The sequence below is a fragment of the Mycteria americana genome, chromosome 2, assembly GCF_035582795.1.
Source record: "Mycteria americana isolate JAX WOST 10 ecotype Jacksonville Zoo and Gardens chromosome 2, USCA_MyAme_1.0, whole genome shotgun sequence".
Classification (NCBI taxonomy): domain Eukaryota; kingdom Metazoa; phylum Chordata; class Aves; order Ciconiiformes; family Ciconiidae; genus Mycteria; species Mycteria americana.
The window spans coordinates 24,557,239-24,570,393 of NC_134366.1; the positions used below are offsets into that span (position 1 = coordinate 24,557,239).

Genomic DNA, 13,155 nt, shown 5'->3' on the forward strand with positions numbered 1-13,155 from the left:
TGTCTCACTGTGTTGGCAGGCATCTGATAGCAAATCAAGTTAGAAAAGTGAAACTGCAATAGACCACCTGGTCATCAGTCAGAAATGTTTAAACTAATGCACAGCTGATCTAGAAAAAGGTTCAGACTAGATATTAGGAAACATTTCTGTACCAAGAGGGTGGTCAAACACTGGAACAGGTTTTCTAGAGAGGTGGTAGATGCCCCATACCTGTCAGTGTTTAAGAGGCATTTGGACAATGCCCTTAGTAACATGCTTTAACTTTTGGTCAGCCCAGAAGTGGTCAGGCAGTTGGACTAGGTGATCGTTTTAAGTCCCTTCCAACTGGAACTATTCTGTTCTATTCTAAGAACAGCTTGCCATTTTACCACTTTCAGCATCTTCAGATGAAGGGATTGCCTAGTGATACGTGTCAATTGTAATAATGATGGGGCATATTCTGGCTTTCATTTGCTTTCTTCAGAAGTGTTTGCCATCACTGGGATGTGTTTTTGCCTGGGACTTGTTGTAGTTGAACAGTAGAGAACAGTGCTTTTGGCTCCACTCTTCTATAGAAATAGCATATTTTTACCGTAAGGGTGGGGTAGTTCTTAAGGCCTTAAAGTGCTTAAAATTAACAGCTCTTAAGTGCTTAAAAATAACAGCTCACAGGAGGACAGCTAAGAGAAGCCTGTGATCCATGGTGCATCTAACTGAAGAAAACAGTTTGAATTCCATAACATTCAAAATGTGATGGGAGAGGGATCCAAAATCATCAAGGAGCTGTATCCTGGGGTATTCAAAACTCACAGAGGCAGCCATTTCTTCCTCCTCTAAGATCCTGCAAAGAAGCGTTGAATGTCTTTTGGAGCAGAGAGACAATTGATTGCGCACCCCATCAGTAAAAAAATTCTGAGTACATCCTCTCTAATATAGGTATATTTATTTATTTATAAATTATATACATGCTCTACTGTACTAATATATTATGTACATTATAAAGCATACACAAAAATAGAAATTTGACATAAAGATGAAATAAACACTATTTTTAAATTTTTTTTTTCATTTATTAACAGTACAAAAAGTATTTTCTTCCCGTACCCCAAAGGATTGTCTTACACACCCCACTTTGGAGACCACTGCCTTGAAGGACTGGTTAGCTCAGTCAAAGAAGTGACTGGGCAAAATCTGGAACTGTTTGCACACAACATCCTTGCATTAAAACTCTTTATCTCAGCTTAAACGGGCTATTTTCCCCCTTAGGGTGATTCTTAGTCTTTCTTTTGGCTTACACACTACCTGTGTCTAAGGCAAACTCTGCTGATCTTTGTCACTTTAAAGTTCAGATTCTGCATCTGAAATTGATATTTATATATGTTAAATATTGATGTATGATTACAAGAGAGATTCTATCAGTTTCCTGAATAGTGACTCATCTCCTGCATAGTGACTCACTGATATTATAAGAGCTAATCACTTTAACAAAAAAATCTTTTTAAAGAAAGTGATAAGGAAAAAGGAAAGCATTGTATACAAAGGTTAAAAAAACTCAAAATGCTTTGAAATTTTTTCCTCTGCTGTGATTTTTGTTGAAATGACAATAGTCATTTGCATAATGTTTACCAACATGGGTTTCCTCTAAGGTATTTTTCAGGTTTTCAGGCTGATGTGCCTGGTGTAAGATGGTACAGCCCCTTTGTCTCAACTGGTGCAATATTTCAATTTTTATTTTTTTTAATTTATCACATGTATTGAAAATGTATTTCTTAGATTCAGTGGCCATGCTATATTTTATAACGCTCTGTCTTTTATCTCCCTCTGCTCTTTCTTCCTGTATCCCTGTCTTGTTCTGGTGTTTTGTGGAGGGGCATGTGGAGGGAAGGAAGGTCAGGAAAACTCTTCTGTGTTTGGAATTCTGTCTTTGGTTATGGCACAGATAAGACTCAAATTAAATTGTAGGGACACATCTTACATTAAGCTTGTCTGTATAATTAAGAATTTTTCATATTAGCAAATCTTAAAGCTAGATTTATTTAATTTGTCTGGCTGTTACTTCGGAATTGGTCAGTCTTTTCAAGGCCCAAACAGTGCTTGTACTCCGTTCTTAATATTTCAATATAGCTGTCTGATAGATCCAGCAATACTGCAGTTCCTATCTGGATAATACAAATGCCTTTGTAAAGCCAGGAAATGACAGTTCAGTTGCAACCCCGAGAGACTGTTTGCATCAGTGTCACTCTTTAATCACAGTAAACGTTCTGTGTGTTTCCACTCCTGAGTTGTACACGGCCTGTCACTTATGCTTCACTATTTTCCAGGCATTGACTGTTGGAGTACTCTTGTCCACACACCTATTTTTCCCCATGTTAGCACTGCATTGAGCTCAGGCTAATGCATCCTGCCTTTCAGAGAAGTCCATCAGCTCATTCTCAGCAGCACCTGAAGATAGCCACAATAGTTCTGAGAGAGCAGCATGCCGGAGTAAAAATTCATACATGTTTAAGTCCAGGCAAAATGAGCTTCTCTGTTTCAAATACACCATGTTCTATCAGATCTATTATGGAGTACTTAAAGGGAGATTTACTATATTCTTTGTAGCAAAGATGATTCCTTTCGAAAGATTGATCCCCATTGGTTAAAAAACTTGCTTAAGAAAATAGTATCTGAGCTTTTCCTTGCTTTGTCAAGACTCTCTTTGTAAATGTTCTAGAGCCTTCAGAGTGCTGCCACAAATACTCTGCCTGAGAGCAGGCAGGGGAGGGTCACAGATGAAGGCCCAAAGTTGTAGAGGATGTAGGCTATAACTGTGCTGTCCGGGACAAAGCAGAGAAAAGCTTGTCTGAGGAAACAGAAGCAGAAGGGTCTGAGCAAAGGCTTTGAAACTTAACCTGTGTTTTGAGTCTCCTTGTGATTAAAACTTTAAATGTGGGTTGCCTGGCTTTGTAATCCTCACTCAAAAACTAAATCATCTGGAGAAATAGGAAAGCTGGATCACTTTTTTAGCATTCTTACCTTCATTTTCAGATAGTCCTCTTTTTTTTTTTTTTTTTTTTTTTTAAGAAACTGAATTCCTCAACTGCATAAGTACAGTAAATCCAATTTGTTGTAACTGCTTTATTTTCTCAATGAAAGGAAGTGGGAGATTAAAATTTAATGTTTGATCTTCTTGGAGAATTTCTTTCCCAGAATGTCAAAACTGAGAACGCTAATCCTTCTTTCCTTTTAAAGCTTTCATGGATCCTTGTTATCAAACCCTAATTCACATTAGCCACGCTTTTATTTGTAATGCTTCCTGTATGTCCTCTGTCTCCCTCAAGTTTGTAGCAGCAGTTTTAAATCTTTAGTATTGCAGTCTGGTCAGTTTTCAGCTCCTTCTTTTCTCAACTTGTCTGTACTTTTGGTTTTTTAAACAGCATAGAAAAAATATTGCATATTCTGACATGTTAAAACTGTTTTGTTTAGGCAGTGTTTTGGATTTTGTTTTTGTGGAATTCTTTCTTTTGCAGTTTGCTGCAATATTGTACGCCTGTTATGTTTTACAAAGGTGTGGATACACAGCAAGAAGGAAAGTTCTTTTTTCAGTGAGGTGGAAACCTGTGAAGACATGGGAGCTTCGTTTTGCTTAAAAGTATAACTAGGAAAAGTTCAGCTGGGCATAGTACATGGACAGACAGACTCCTGCTATTCAGAGTGGAGCATACAGAGTGAGACACAGCAAAGAAATATGCAGAATTAAACAAAATTGCAGCCAAGCCTCTGACATGACAGAGGACACACTATTCAGAGGGATTGCATGGGTTTATTGTGCAGCAGGAAGCCAAAAGTTTCTGGATTCATAGCAGCCTGAAGAAAAGAACTTACTGTGTAAGACGCAGTAGATAGAGAGGGATTTATTCTTAAACCCTCATATTTTAATATCTCATTCCGAACTTTTAAAAAGGGGGGTTTAAAGGTTTATGTTAAAATAAACCTTAAATTTTAAAAAAGTTAAAAGCTCTTGAAGTTATTGGTGTCTTCAAGGACAAGATGTGTTGGTATATTTACAGAAAAATGCTGGCTGACTCTGAACTGAAAAATACTCATTTTTGTAAGGAGTGTCTCCTCTCTGCCCCCCCCCCCCCCCCCGTTAGAGAATCATAGGGACTTTTCTTTGACCATTTTGCATACTTAATGACATTAGCATGGCAATGTGTCCCCTTCTCTGAGTCTCTAATATGTAAAACTAAAATCTGTTTTTATAGTGGCATCCTTTCTCTTTTCTCCCATAGCTATGCTTCTATGGATAAAGGCATTGCATAAAAGTAGCAAGCAAGAAAGCTTTAAGTTACTTGGACATTAGCACTTCATGCATTTGAAATTCCAGAATTTTTATCCAATGTAGAATTATAAGGTTGGGAGCAGGGGGAAGTAAGGCCTTTCAAAATAATAATGAGAAGTATTGAACCTTTGAGGGCCTCAATGCAATGCAGTTGCAAATGATGTGCATTCCCAGTAGGAAAGCATATTGTATGGATCATGGAGTTTCTTCCTCTGCTAATATTACCTGAACTGTGGCAGAAAAAGAATACTTGCTTTGGCATAGTAATGCTAAAGGACCTATACAACAAACATCAATGTTATCCTTTTTTTAATTCCACAAAGAGAATTATCTCATGTCTAGAACAGGTGAACCTGAGGCTTTGATTTCATAAAAGAGTTTGAATAACTTGATACTCACTGCGAATGGAGGGGATAGAGAACATCAGCTAAAAAATAGGGTAAGTCAATCATGGTGCATAATCATTAACTCCTGGAGTACATTCATAGAGACTGAATTTGATCTCTTTGTGCTTTACACATTTAGACAAAAAAACTTGCATTACCATTTGCTTCTGAGAGTCCCAATTTTTCTTGCTTCATTTCTTAACCCTCATATTCATTAACTGTAGATTTGCTTTTATATTCTGTAAGATACTGATGAGAAAAGCTAGTATTTGGTAGTGCTTATACATAAATGAGAAGAGGTGAACAAAAGTTATTTTTACATTCTTCTAATATATTTAATGCAAGTTACATGAAGTTCGATACCAAACTAAATGGACTTTAAATGACAAATAGTAAAAATGGTATCAATTTTTGTAAGGGTGGAAGAATAGTGCCAGGTTAGAATGGTGAGTTCTGTATTTGCAGAGATATTACTTCATCATTGGTATACTGAAGCAATCTCTAAGATTCTTTAGACCAAAGAAATTGATATTTAAATTATCCTAAATTTCAGTTTTATTTGGCTATATTTACTGGTTTAAATAAATCGGGTCGAGAATTAAGTTTCATCCAGGAAAAAGGAATAGAAAAATCCATTTTATACTTCCAAAAAAAAATTAGAAGTTTCTCTAAAATACAAATAGTTTGACCAAAAGAAAGGCGAGTTACCAGTCAGTGTGCGACATACACAGTCACAGAAATGTTTGGGGTTTTTTTTAAATTATGGATGGTATTTGTAAATTTAGGATACAACTTGTTTTTCTTTCTTTGAAATCCAGTTTTCCGGCTACAACTTTGTGTCCTGGGTTTTTTCATTGTTTTGTTAAAATAAAAAACAGTTTAAATGATTTCTGGAAAGGCTTACAATAGTAAAAGTGAAATACCTGAAGTTATAACCAAGAAAATACAGTGTAGTGTGTTACCTGATTTCTTGAGCAAGAAGCTTTAATAGCTGCCTTTCTATTTGGATAGCAAGTGGTTGAGATTTAGATTGGTGCTTTTGCTGTTTGTCATTGCGATATTCTTATGCAACCACTTAACATAATAAAATTTTCAGTATTTTGTTACCCAAATTATAACTCAAATTACACTTGGCAAAGATTTTTATTTGCCACCTGTTTTCCCTTCCCATTTCTCCATTACTACTGTTCTTTTCTCTGTGTGTGTGATTTTTTTGTTTGTTTGTTTTGGGTTCCCCCCCCCCCCGGATCAGATTTTCGTCCTGCATTTTTTTTCATTCTGCAATTGCCTTAGACTTTGAAGCTCTGTTTGCATAGTTTGGTAGTTGTATTAATTCCCATTCAGCTACCAGGAAGAACTTATATTACTCATGGCTTGCTGCTTTTTTTTGTTTCTTTTTCCTTTGCTCTCCCCCCCCCCCGCCCCCCTTATTTTTTTTAAGCCAACATGGTCTTCTATCCTTCAAAGTAAGTCGACATCTCATATTCACTTTTTTGTAATTAGAAACATGGCATTCTGAAGGAGCTTATATGCTGGTTTTGGCAAATACTTGTCTATGCAGAAGATCCATCTTACAGTTACAACGTTGGATATGTCTGCTGAAACTCTTGCTGGTTTAATAAGTGAGTGGAAGTTTAAAAAAGTGGTTATTTTGTCAACCCAAAGTTTACCCAACCATTTTGTTGTTGATACTGCTGTTTTTACTGAATCCAAGGGATGCGTGTTAAAATGGGAAAAAATTATTAAGAAGACCACTGTTTTTGGTGAAGTTTTTCTGATCTGTTCTGAAGGAAGATCTTGATTGTTTTGTTTTTTTTCTCCCCTGCCTGCCACCCCCATAGAAATGTTCTTTTAAAAGAGTTCAGCTATAGACAGATAATTTGTATTTACTTGACTGACATGGAAAAAAAAAATCTTTGAATGACAAGTGCTGTTTGAGAGGCTATTTACTAAAGGCAAATTTGATAATCTGTCAAAAAAAGCTGTTTGCTAAGAGTCCTCCATTTTCCAGCAGAAAGGCTCTGATAGTTGAAGAACTGAATTAAAAGCTGCTCTTTACTTTTTTTTAATAGTTTGGTTGCTAGTCAAGTTCAGTATTTTTCTTGTTTTCAGTCAAGACCTACTATCTGGGGAAACTGGTTGTTCCTGTTATCCTCCTCCAAAGGAATCAGGCCTGGTTATTTGTCCAAGGACATGAAGAGTGTCAGTCACGCACAGCAGTAGTATTTTAATGAGCACACGTAAAGTTAAATTATTGTAGTGTGTTTTGATCCATTCTGGATATCTGTATTCTGAAATAAAATCTCCACTGTAATTAGACTAGAACTCAAGAGTCAAGCTGCCGCTATTTCTGCCAATATAAGCTTATCCAAGTTACTCCAAAGGTCAAGGAGATCAACGACTGTATAAAATTGATGACAGTAATTTTGTTACTGGAGGATATATTTCAAGATCTCTAGGAGATAATAAAGGAGGACTAAAAAGATTGCTGAAGAAACTTCAAGGGGATCTGTTCTATGGCACAACTAGTACTGTTGCTGTGACACTCGAAGATCTGTTGGCCGGTCAGAAAGAGTAAGAAAATGTGGTGCGGTAGGACATACTTGCTTTTTTTCACTGCAGCGGCTGCCATTAGAAAGTCTGCTGGGATCTAACTGCTCTGGCATCTAATTTGGGGAGTACTGTGTCTGTGCACAGGGCACAAACCTGAGAGAGGTGATATATTGCAGCATCAAAATCTGCTGGTAAGTAACTCATTTTCATACCTGCTGATCTAATTTCTCAAAGTCCAATGACATACCAGTCCAGACAGCTCACTGTCTTGCTACAGTACAGACAATTTGGGAGTTCCCTTTTATTTTAGACTTGCTCTTACAGATTTTAGTTATATTCATGTATGCTATCAATTTGAGTTTGCATTCCATATTTCCTGTCCTAAATAAAGGTTTTTAAAACTTGTTCTTTCTTATTCAAATGTTTTTATTTTTTTTATAAGCTTTTATTTTCACTTTTACTTTTCACTACTCAGGTAGTTCTTGAACTGGAGCACTCATCTGATATAATTCCCTTTCTTAGGGAATTAGTCTGTTTGGTTTATTTCCTGTCTTCATCTGCTGGTAGGAGGGCAAATTGCCAACTGGACTGGCATTTTCTGGATTTGGAGAAATTAAACTTGCAGGTAAGAAATTACTGGTTTTTCATAGGTATAATTGGAAACAGAACTGACTTTCTGTTTATTAAACAAAAAAATGTGTGTAAATGCGTCTTTCAGAATAGGCTTCCAATGGGATGAATCTGGATTTGATCCAGGGAAAATTGGAAATCCAATCTAGCTGAAATGAGACCAGAAATTTTATGTGGTTACCAAGATAAGGCTTTTCCATATTAGCTTGGACTAAACTTGAGATTAATTTTTATTTACTTATTTATTTTTAAATTCCCAGAGGTAATATAGTTACAGTATAGTAAGTGACCAAAGGTGATCACCTTTTTATATCATTTCTGTTTTGCATGCAGGAACCCCACGTACAGGTTGTCTTTTGTCCCCATCCCCCACTCTGAATGAACGAATCAAGTCAGGTTACACTTTCCAGATGCAGAAATCTTAGATGTGTTAATTCAAAGGAGTAATTTCTTATCCTTTTGAGAGGTAGCTGAGCTGCCAAAAGCGATGCTAGTGCAAACAGAACTTTGTGGGGTTACCTTATGAATTAAATTTTAAAAAGAAAAAAAAAAACAAAACAAAAAACACTTATTTAAAAAAAAAAATTGGCTATTTTTGATGATCCATTTTCGGAGTGGCTCCTACATGATTGTACCAGAACAACTGAAAGGGCAGCATACTGTGGGGCAGGGATTGAAATAAGCAGTAATTTGTCAATTGCATTTTATTATTTTATGTGTACCATACATCATGATATTCTGCTTAATAAATAATGTCAAAATAATAAATCATGAAATAAACATCTCTAATAAAATAATAAAAGTTGAGGAAATCAGCAAGCAAATATTCTGGAGAGTTACCTGATAAAGACAGGGCCAGTGAACACTAGTGGAGAAGGATGTTTATTGGAAGACTTCACTAATCTCACTTTTCCCTACTTCTTAAATACACAATTAAAGGACTGAAAGTCAAAAGCATGCAGAGACGTTTCCGGGAATAGCTGTATAAACCTGATGTTAATACTCTGGCTGTTGCTGTTATTCTTGAATAAAAGTAAGTAAATTTACAGGCCTGGAAGGAGTGTATGTATCTGTACTTCAAGCAGACGCTTATTCCTAACTTGGGAGTACGTTAGTGTTGATTTTAGTTAATGAATCATCAGTATTCTTTTGTAATAGGCAGGAATTCATTAGCGGGATGTTTTTACTGAATACTTTTCTTTGTTTTCTAAGAGGAGCTTAATTTAAATAGCAGTTCCTGATATAGAGAACAAAAAATACAAATGTAAGCCAAACATTTGTTAGTTTTTAATGACGTATTCTAGTATTAAGATGATGTTCTCATCTCTTTTGCTGCTTGTTTTTCCTAACAAGTTATTAATTGCATTAGTATTTTGAATTTGTATGGAGTTTTTCTTTTATTAGGCATTAAAAAAAAAAAAACCACCACAATTTAAATGTCAGAACTTAAACAGGGTGTCCTGGGCTAACATGGCGAGACTGTGTATCTTATACTTCCCTTATATATGTGCATTATGGAAAAATCTGTGCCGTGAAGTAATACAAAGGATATTTGATCATTTTAAGAGCAATTTTTTGAAAATACGTTCTGTCTCCAGCATCATCAATGCCTCTCTCCTGTAATAAATCCCAACAAGCATTTTGCTGGGTTTGCCTCACCACTTTTCAGTATGAAAATAGCAATTCAGCAACTACTTTCAGAGGAATTATAAATATTTTTTTTCTCTGCCTGCCATCTATTCAGTATTTGTTGATTTTTGTCACGTTTTCCAGAACTTGAAACACGATATGAAATTATCTTATAAAAATATTTGTAGGGGTGAGGACTGCTCGGGGCACAGATGTTGAGAGCAGGAGAAAAATAATTGTTTTATTTCTGCAGATCACAAAAGACAGCTTCTGCTACTTTTTGCCAACATGATTATAAAGAGATGGAAATGATTGTAGGTAGAGAAGATACCAGCTGGTGGATGGGGGTAAAAAGGTCACAGGCTTTGAGACAACCAAGAATTTTTTCATGCCTAGATCAGGTGATGTACCATAAATCACTTTTACCCCCCTGCTCTCATAATAAATTCTTACATGTTCTCTGTGCTCTACAGAAAACTTTCTGTACTCCACAGTCTCACCGTGTTAGTCCAGGATACCCTATTCAGCCATATCTCACACGCTGCCTTTCTTTCATTCCAAAAATAATCATGCAGTCTGTTATTAAGATCCACTGTATTCTCCATGTACTAACTACCTTCCTGAGATTATTACATTTAGAAGCCATTGTTTTTATCTTCTTCTTGGCTTTCAAGTTTTCTATTTCCAGTCTGAAGGAGTTAACAGCTCGTTGTATATGCTCGTTTGCTTGTTTTCACTCAAACTTGATCGTATTTCCTTCTTTTTTAACTTCTCTATAGTAAACTCTTTTGTCTCTCTTATTTTTCCTCTTCCCTTTTTGGAATGTCCTGTCTTTTACGCCTCTATTAAATGGCTTAACATGCTGTCTACAAACCTTATCTTGCATCATCCTTAAATCATCACAGCTAAAAACCCAATAAAACAATAATTTATTGAATGTTATTTAAAAATAGAACTGCATACTCGTGATTTTCAGTGTTATTCTTATGACGTATTATGGATTTTTTTCCATATAAGTTATGCTTATAAGTTATAAGGTAATATCCTTCATAAAATCTAGGCTTTGAGTCTTTGGCTTTGGTCTACAGGCGTTCAGGTCATTCTGGTTTTCAGTTGGTGTTTCTTGCCAGGCGTTCGCTCTTGCGAACAGAAGCAATAGCATAAAATCTGTTTGTACATAGGCTGTTCCAGTTCAGTATGTTTTACTACAGACCAGCATTTTGTATAGAAGCTTATATATTACATTACATTATTTTTATGTGAACTTTTGGTAACACTTTTGAAATATTTCCCAGTCAAGGCCCAAAGAGTTCAGTAGTTCCTTTTATTATGTGTATGTAAATAAGAGAAAGTACTAATCTTACATTTCATTAATGTAAATGAAATGTAAATTAAATTTACATTTCATTGTAAATTTCACAAATATGCCTGTGTGCCATTTGTACCTCTCCACCAATTCTTCATTTCTTATTTTTGCTCTATGAAGACTTTATTCTAATTTTTCCTCTGAAAGCTTTTATATACCAAACTTATTTTGCTATACTAGCAGATAAATAAGTTTTAATAGTAATATTCTTCTTTTGGTTAAACAGCCTGACAGTAAACATATAGAGGAAAGCTCATAATCTTTATTGCGCTCATTGTGATCATTAAGAAGTCCTACTTCAAACCCTGCAGTATTGCAGCCTAGAGTTGGCCAGCACTAGTTACAGCGTTTGCATTCTGAGGAACAAGACTGCTGCTGTAGAAATTCAGTCTGCCTTGGATAAAATAAATTTTTGTCTTTTGAGAGCTCTTAACTTCTAGAAAGAGCTCCTCTTGTCTGACCAAGAGTAGGACAGCACTTAATAATCTTGTGCAGCATTTTTTTCACATTGAGTGTTTTGCAATTTGTATGCTTTTTTTTGTTAAAACTTGATCATATTTCATTCCTTTTTAAGTCCTTTCTATAGTAAATGCTTTTGTCTCTGTTTCTTTTCCTCTTCCTGTTTTTGAATATTTGTAGCAGGATCATTTTTGCCTCATGGTGATTAGGAGTTTGAGGATGATGTATGCTGTGTAGATGTGGCGCTTAGGGACATGGTTTACTAGTGGACTTTGCAGTGTTAGGTTTACGGTTGGACTCGATAATCTTAAGGGTCTTTTCCAAACTAAATGGTTCTATGATTCTATGATTCTGTGCAGTTTAATACTTTGACTCTTAAAATAAGTCTGGTTAATATGCATAAATTGATACTGCCTTTGTTTATCTTGAGAGGATTGCTGTTTGCAAGCAGTGCCTTTAATAATAAGTCTTTGCTGCAGTGGAATCTCATGATACTTTAAAAATGGCTGCAAGAGAGCAAATAGCTAAATAATTTACAAAGCTGAAAAAATAGGTGGTAACTACCAGCACCTGCTGTGAATATTGTGTCTAAATTCCTGTGGTCTATGCTACTATTTTATATATACCAAATACTGTGTTTGGACTGATTTTATATATTCAAAGTTATTTTTACATATTTTTAAAGATTCAGAATAAAAGCATAAAAGTTTTCAGAGGGGAATAGTTACTTCTGTATCCTACCTGATGCCTGGTTTTCTTCCTGAGCATGGTGGAGCGGTTTAAGTAGTAATCTACTGGAACTGTCTTTAAATGTTGTTATGCTAAAATCCCTGGAGCAGTTTGGCTAGGCTTTGTTTCAGAATTTCTTTTTCCTCACAAAGGGTGTAATTTCAGGTTACTATACCATAAAGATTTGTGGAAAAAAGCCTCCATATAGAAACCTACGTAAAATGCCAAAAATTCTACTATTAGCAACTTGTCTGTAGATGCATGGTTTTGTCATCTTTGCTTGGCATGTTTATTTGATAATAACTTAACACTGCTGGTGATGATAACAGCAGTGGTGATAACATACAGGAGTTGTCCAAATGGGAATTTATACATACGTGTTATATGTGTATGAATTTGCATTTAGTTACTGTGTGCATAGTTGCTAATACAAACTGTGTCCTGTTAAAAAACTTCTATGAGAGCATACAAGAAGTCCTTCTGAATAAGGAGGTGATGTAGTGTAACTGGCTAACCTCACAAGAACTTGATAGGTCAGTGTTTCAGTTTCCTCAAATCAACAAGCCTTTAACAGACTTGTTTAATGCTCGATGGTACCCCACGGGATTAGGGGAATTACACAGGGAAGTGAATATCATACAAGATATTTGAAATTATTGAGAGCTTTGGGTTATCAAAGTGGTTATTCCTATAGATCCCTTAGAGAGGACGGTGAGGGGGGAGATCCCAGGGTAAAGTTGATTGTTTACTTGCATGAACTCTGAGGGAATTCATTGTCTTGAGAAATGGTTCCTGAAAATAGTTTTGTTCACTGTGGTGCTTCACCATCTTCTCTTGCAAAATTGCTGTGCATCTGTCTCCTCTCTCAAACTCGGCTACTAAAAATTCCTTACTGAACTGGCTATTGCCTTACCTTGTTTTATGGGAAATTTTGGTTCTTTGCGTGGTGTTATGTCCCCTTACTGAGGTTCTTGTCTAAACAGTTCAGATACCACCAGAATAAAAACTGCATTGTAAAAACAGACCTGTTGACAATGTTATTTGTGAATTCACATAAATGTATTTGTACCATGAATAGTTATTTAATTTGCTAGGTAGTTTGG

The 13,155-nt window shown here is 35.8% G+C and overlaps 1 protein-coding gene across 2 annotated transcripts in view; it reads left to right on the forward strand.

The window, feature by feature from the left end:
• Nucleotides 1–13,155, forward strand: part of RUNDC3B (RUN domain containing 3B) — a 55,053-nt gene that overhangs the window by 36,655 nt on the left and 5,243 nt on the right. The gene's annotated exons all lie outside the window — the stretch shown is intronic.